At 38.1% G+C, this 7,386-nt stretch overlaps 1 long non-coding RNA gene across 1 annotated transcript; it reads left to right on the top strand.

Moving 5' to 3' along the window:
- Positions 1 to 874: 874 nt before the first annotated feature.
- LOC110928355 lies at positions 875 to 1,690 on the top strand. Its single transcript, XR_002586314.2, has 2 exons — positions 875 to 932; positions 1,409 to 1,690. It is a non-coding gene; the product is annotated as an uncharacterized LOC110928355 (long non-coding RNA).
- Positions 1,691 to 7,386: the final 5,696 nt, after the last annotated feature.

The following is a 7,386-nucleotide window of genomic DNA, read 5'->3' as shown; positions in this document are numbered from 1 at the left end:
AATGGGCTAGTAAAAGCCCATTTATTTAATAAGTTGGGCTAAGCCCATTAATATGTAAATTGGGCTAGGCCCGAATGCACTAATAATAAGGATTAAGCCCAACAACATAAAAGACATGGGCTAAGGCCCAATGAAAAATATATGTATATTTTTAATAAAATATATTCTAAAAATACATTACAAATACGGTTTACCTACACCTAGAAATACGGTATACCACACGTATAAATACGGTATACCTGCACGTATAAATTCGGTATACATACACGTATGAATACGGTATACGTATACATATGAAATACGCGAATACATAACGATGTACTCATATACACTTGTTAAAGTGTACACTCACAATGAATACCGTACATGTACATTATCATATATACAATGTTAAAAATAAATATTTTTAACAACTATATCTTAAAAAGATATACATATACATATATATTTGTGAAACAAATATATACCTAAAACAAACCGATCATACGTATACATGTGAACGACGTTCACCGAACTTAAAGATATATATTTTTGAGGAATATATATTTCATACAACAAACATGCGTCGTGCACGGCACAAAGACGCTATTGGACCCGGTCCACTTATACTTGTACGACACAAGGACTTATACATGCTATACCCATAAATACTCGTGCGAAGCACGGATACATACAAAGGGCGATGCCTGTTCTAACACATTATGAACTCAAGAAGTGTATATATATATATATATATATATAATAAAACGAACATACGAAACAAATGTCAACATATTTAAAATACACAAGGGTTCCATATACAATAATGTTCAAGATGAGCAACGTGTACATAAATTAACATAAACCCAAGTGTCTAATGAGTTATAGCACTTGTAGGTTATTACGCGCTAATTGGATACCCGAACTGCTAGCATACATACGGACACAAACTTGTGAGTTCATGTCCCCCTTTTCTTTTAAACGTTTTTGGTTTTACAACTCTCGGGGGGAAATACATGTTACTATGGTATGGTTAAGCAACAAAATGAATTAGTAGATCACGTGCGAATAGGCTGATACTTAAAGCACCATTAATCTTGTTTAAGACCACGGAACAAAGGGGGTAGATCTATCGGGTACAGGGCGAGCCCCACTCATGGGTCCTTGTGTGGCCACGTGGAGTTTCCTTTGTTACCCTCGCCGGGTGGACCGGTACTAAATCGCTTACGGGTTGGTGGCTTCCTATGTCGGCACACATATTAATGTCCTAGCTACACATTAATGATCAACATGTTCATTTACGCTTTACATACCGGATTTCGATACTTAAACTTTCAAATGTTTTACAGATTCATTTGATGCTTACGAACTTAAAACACATGAACTCGCTCAACTTTTGTTGATGTTTTCAAACTTACATGTATTTCAGGTAACTAAGTGGATCTTGGTGCAACAAATTATGAAGTTTCAAGTTTACTATGAAGACGATGTCATCCGTATTTTGGAGGGTTTGATCCATATATCCCGTCTTCGAACGGGACATAGGATGCAAAACCTCGTTATTTCAAAAACTTTATTTTGAACAAGTCTTGTTTGTAGAACTTATAAACTTATGTTGTCTTTTGCTACAAAACAACTTTTGACTTGTATCTTTACATTATGGAATGGATGAACATCGTGTATGTTTTATATCATATAGTTTGTTTACTTACATCGTATGCTGTGGAAACCGATCAAGTCACACTACGCGCTTCCGCCTTTGACACGGGTGTGACAGTGGCGGATGCTGGTACACATAAGGTGGATACCCAGTGGTCCAAGGACCACCATAGGGCCCTTCAAGGTGACGAGCATTGTAGTCCCACGCCTCCTGGTACGGGTCCACATTGGCATAGTTGTAGCTGTTGTGGCCCGGTAGCTCGAACGAGTTATATGCCGCGGAATCGGCATATGCAGGGATTGGGTTATCAAAACCCAATGGTGGCGCCACAGGCGCAGAGTTTGCCTCTGAGATGGGGTTTGATGGTCCCCCCATCTGCGGGTCTTCTTCTTGGAGCGGCGGATAGTGGCTGCCACTCGAGGGCTGAGGAGTGTTGATGCGGACTCCTCCTCGCACGGGCATCCGCGCGTTTGATCTTCTCCGCCTCGGTGGTTCCGGAAGCGGTTGCTCCACTGGTGGTGGTGGTGGCGGAGTGACTGCCACAAATCGGGAATCCTCGGAAGGATCCTGCTGCTGTTGCTGCTGCTGCTGCTGGTACGGAGACAAGTGTTCAGAGGGTGTAAAATACCAGTCCCACTGGTTAAACCTCGCCTGGTAGCTATCCGGACCGCGGTAAGGCGATCCATGAAACGAGGACCCATCCGAGATCTCGATGGGATGGTTTGGGGTCCCGGTTGCAGGCTCCACGGGATCCGTATCCTCATCCATGTCGTTGCCACACGAAAAGTGATCTTCGGGTCCTAGTGGGTTGAAACCCGCAGGTTCTTGAATGTAATTAGCCGGGTTGAACCGGCTCTGAAAGGCGGGAATGGGGTTGCTGAAAGAATGGTGCGAGTTTGATCGTTGTAGAGGTATGAAGGATGCTTGGGGGTTGTTAGGCTCGTTTTCAGACAACAGCCCAAATGAGTGTAGGTACGATGGTGAGGAGCTTAGGGAGACAGATCGCTTCCCGGGTTCAATATACGTCCTCCAGGGCTCCTGAGGACTTGTGCTCATAGTGATTGAGGGTGTACGCCGGTGAGAAGGCCCGGCTTCATGGTCATGGCTAGTAAATGGAGCCTTACCTCGTCCTCGTCTCATCATGGCGGCATTCTTAAACCTGTAAACATAATTAAAAATAACAACAAGAATATATAAAATAAAAGACAAAAATAAAATAAAACAAAAACAGAATTTGTTATATGTTCTTTGTCTAGACTCGGAACTCAAGGAATATGCATTTGTATAACTGAGATTAAACACAAAAGGCTAGTGTTTAATTCACTCAGTGTTGGCTCTGATACCTGTAACATCCGTCAAAATCAGACCACCGAAATCCGACCCGGATCGTATAACCGATCCTTTTTCAAATTAAAAAAATTAGTAATATTTTATTATATAATTGATCGTTACGTTTTGCATTGGATTAAAACTGATATAAAAGTGGATGTTTATAAGCGAAACTTGTTGAACGCGGTTAATAGTTATAAAGGAAATAATTAACTACGTTAAATTTGTGGTTAAAACAAGTTTTTAACTTAAAAGGGGTAAAACCGTCAAAATATCAAAGTTACAAGTTAAGGGGTTGTTTTTGTAATTTATGGAAACTACATATTTAAAACGGGTTAGATAACTAGGTTAGTAAACCTGGTTAAGTTGGTATATATCGTAATTAACTAGGTTAGTAAACCTGGTTAAGTTGGTATATATCGTAATTAACTAGGTTAGTTTATTGGTTAGTTTTATAAAAGAAATGAATTAACTTGGTTAGTCTATTATAAAAGAACTCAAGATAGTTAGTTAATTATATAAGTTAGTTAATTTAATTATATATTAACTAGGTTAGTTTTATAAAAGAACTCAAGATAGCGAACGATTAAACTTGAGGGGCCTAGGTGATATTTTGAAACTAAATTAAAAGGATAATAAAAAAAAGGATGGGCAAGGGTTTCGAACATGGGTCATCTCATCCAAACAACAAAGAACTCACCACCAGGCTAAGTCCAATTTGGTGACAAAGATCCGACGCGTATTTTCTTTAACCTCAACTGAGAAGGTTAGATGAGAAAAAAAAAACAGTTAAATATATGGGTGACCAGATTCGAACCCGTAACCACCCTAATGAGCAGGTATCACTGAAATCAGCTGGACTACACCACAAGTTATGATTAGAACTGAAGCGTTAACCTTAAAAACACATCCCAGAAACGTGAAACATGTCATCTTCTTCACAAAACAACCCCAACCCGACCCGACATCAAACCCACCACCAAAACCCGTTCGAATCTCGAGATTTACATGATGTTTTACATTCTAATCAGTTCCAGTTAACGTATAATGATGGAGACATTAATTATATACCTTCTAATCGTTCTATATTACTAAATAAATGATCAAATTAAATCTTCTTAATGCCACCATTGAAGCACCATTGAAGCTTCAAGAACCCAATTCAACTTTAACAAATTCGATAGTTTCAGTGTACAAAATTAGCACCAATCGAATCCCTAGAGGTTTTTCACGTATTTCCTCACTCTCTAACCCAATTAGCAAGCCTCCAATCACCCGAATACAAGGTGAAATGTTTCTAGGGCTCGCAACTTGATTCAACAATATATCCTTCAATTCCTAACCTTTTCAGGTAATTCCAAAGCCTATTGTACTTCATTTTTCATCCTCTACAAAAGCCCTCTATCAATTTCAGTGATAGAAGGCTAATTTATCCGAATTTAATTTTAGTTGAAATTAGGGTTCTTCATGCATAGAATTTGGGGCTTTTAGATTTAGACTTGTATTTTGATGAAATTGAAAGTATAATACTGTTATATATCAAACTAGTGTATTACTTGTAAATTTTGGGAATTTTTAGATATCAATTGGAATTTTGGTGAATTATTTATGTTTTAACCACTGGATAAATCAAATAAAAATAAAAGATAAATATAAATAAACTCAATAAATATTTTTATTGGTCATTTCAGACTATATCAACACTAGGGAATTTCAATAAATTTTTTTTCTTAATTTTTTTGGAATTCATAAAATTTAATTTGGATTTATACATTATTTAATTATTTAAAAAAAACTAGATTTTCACAAATAAATTATATGAATATTTTTACTAATTTCTATAGATTATATAATCGTAGTGGGAATTTTATATAAATCTTCCATAATTTTAGATAATCATTTAAGTAAAGATGTTATGGAAATATTAAACAAAGTAAATTCCTTTATATAATTAATCATTTTATGTGATAATCATTTAATCGACGATGTTTTGGTCAAAAATTACCTAAGTAATTAAGGGATCAAATTAGTTTTGTGAGGTAGTGTGCTAAGAGAATGTGTTCAAAAATATGTTAATTAAGTTGTTTGCAAAAACAGTGTCAGTATACGAGTCAGGATATTGAGCTGTATCTACGATCAAACAATGAGCAAAAATGTAAAGGCTGACACGAGATATACGAGGAAAGCCCCTGATCAATCTAGATCGCCAGCACAAAACCTCGGGAGCTGACAATCACAGCTGCCTTGTTCTTCTTATTGCTTTAAACGTCAGGATACAGTGCAGGATATGGCTCAGATCAATGCTAAGTGGTACATTGATTACAAGTGGTGAGTGTTTGTGCGTAATAGAAAGAAAAAAGAAGTGTGAGTTCGAGAGTAGAGAGTGAAGTGTGTGTTCCTATTGTTCTGGCCTTCTATTTATAGTTACAAATAACAAAATAACTCTCCTATTATTCCGGGATGCTGGGAATATTCCATTCTGAACGTTGGGGGCCTGTTTTTACTTGTTTTCCACGTGCTTATTGACTATAAAACCGGGTCTTCAGCTCACATAACCGTTACAACGTTAATAACATTGACCAGCATCCGAAATTCTTACGGAATATGCCTTTCTTCTATTCTGACCGTTACAAGAGCTATTCTTCCGCCATCAACGTCTTTATCCTGACCAATTTGAGCGGGTCTTTAGGATGACTTGGTCCTTATAAACGTTAGTCCCTTGTAACCAACATTTTACAAGCCAATTGTTAGTAATAGTCAGGATACTGCCTCAGGATGTTACCAATATCCTGACCCGGTATCCTGATACGGTATCCTGATCTGATATCCTGATCATATACAACTAAAAAAAATCAAGATACAAAGTCAGGATATGCGCTCAGAATTTCACCCATAACAATTGTCCCCCAAAATATAACTGTTGGATATCCTGATTCCAATAGATATATTTTTTAGTCATTCCAACATGTCTGGTAAGGATATCTGTTTTAAATATTCCTGCATAGGTTTGGTTTCTTCAGAATACTATCATGTAATGAAATTAGAATTACTCCCTTTTACGCAGATTCCATCAAGGACCCTGCTACTTTTGATCTAGAGGAGCTTGACAGCTTTTCTAAGACTGCCTTGGTGAAAAAGGAGCCATATGTTGCCATCAGCTCTAAGCCCTCTGCTGCTGCTGCCGAAGGTTTCTCTTATGGTGATCTTGGCTTCATGGAATCCATCGAGCCCATGATCTCCTTCCCTAGTAAGGTAAGTATCCAGATCCTGTATCTCGTACACATATACTGAACCTGTATCCTGGTTAGTTTGTCTTTAATGATACCTGTATTTTGTAGGGTCTAAATCATCTGGCCGTCCTGCACTTAGAACAATTTTAATTTCCTACAAGTAGAATAGTTTGACAGTTGAAGGTGGAGGGATCCTGTGTTTTCAGGACGAAGCATTCAACTGTTTATGTATATATGCTGTCACACCCCCAAAATCCACACGCGGAGTACCACCGCTTGGAGGCGTGACATGACCAGGATCAAGCCATCAATCATATTGAACATAGCATAATATAAATAAGGTAGTTCGTAAAAACCCAATTCAATACAATTGATGTTCTAAACCAAACATAGTATCAATAGCGGAAGCGTAATAATGAAAATCCAAAGTATGTAAATGTAAACCCAAAGAATGTTAAGTTTGATTGTTTAAACGTTTTAACATGACATCCACTATCCATGCTCCACAACGACCTGCTCCTTCCTAGTGCAAGCTCCATAAGTACCTAAGGTCCTGCAAGGCATGCAGCAGAGAGTCAACAACTAGTTGAGCGAGTTCACAATTAATAGTTCAGTAATAGTATAGTGTGAGTAGTAGTATGTTCGTTCGTTATGTCATGTATCGTATTAGTTTCCATCGCGGCCTCCCAGGCAGGTATGCGAAGATTAGGGGATGTTTTTCCCAAGTATTCTAGACTAGGTTTATTTGTATCGCGGCCTCCCAGGCAGGTGTGCGAAGATTAGTACATTTAGTTCGCGGCCTTCCTATGGCAGGTGTGCGAAGTCAGTCATAATATCGCGGCCAACCCTTGGCAGGTGTGCGAAGATCAGTTCAATAAGTGTTACTAGTCTAGCCGTATCTTATCGTTAGGTTCTACCATCTGAGTATATACAATAAGTCATCCAATCCCATTCCCACCCGGGAACCCCATGCCTTGGCTGTGTGAACTCACCTTGGTTTGCTCGGTATGCTAAGTTATGCGCTCACCAGAAATCAATCAAGTCCTATAGTACGCACGTATTTACAATCAGTTTATGTTTTTAAGGTTTCATGTACAATTAATACCACAGAGTGTGTTTGGCAGTTAACATCATGCATCTACAACAGTTAATCACATGTGCACAATTCGTGTTTCACATAACAGTCTT

This window comes from Helianthus annuus, chromosome 1, assembly GCF_002127325.2.
Source record: "Helianthus annuus cultivar XRQ/B chromosome 1, HanXRQr2.0-SUNRISE, whole genome shotgun sequence".
Classification (NCBI taxonomy): domain Eukaryota; kingdom Viridiplantae; phylum Streptophyta; class Magnoliopsida; order Asterales; family Asteraceae; genus Helianthus; species Helianthus annuus.
Note: the sequence above shows the minus strand (reverse complement) of the source record. Positions and strands in the feature narration are given on the sequence as shown.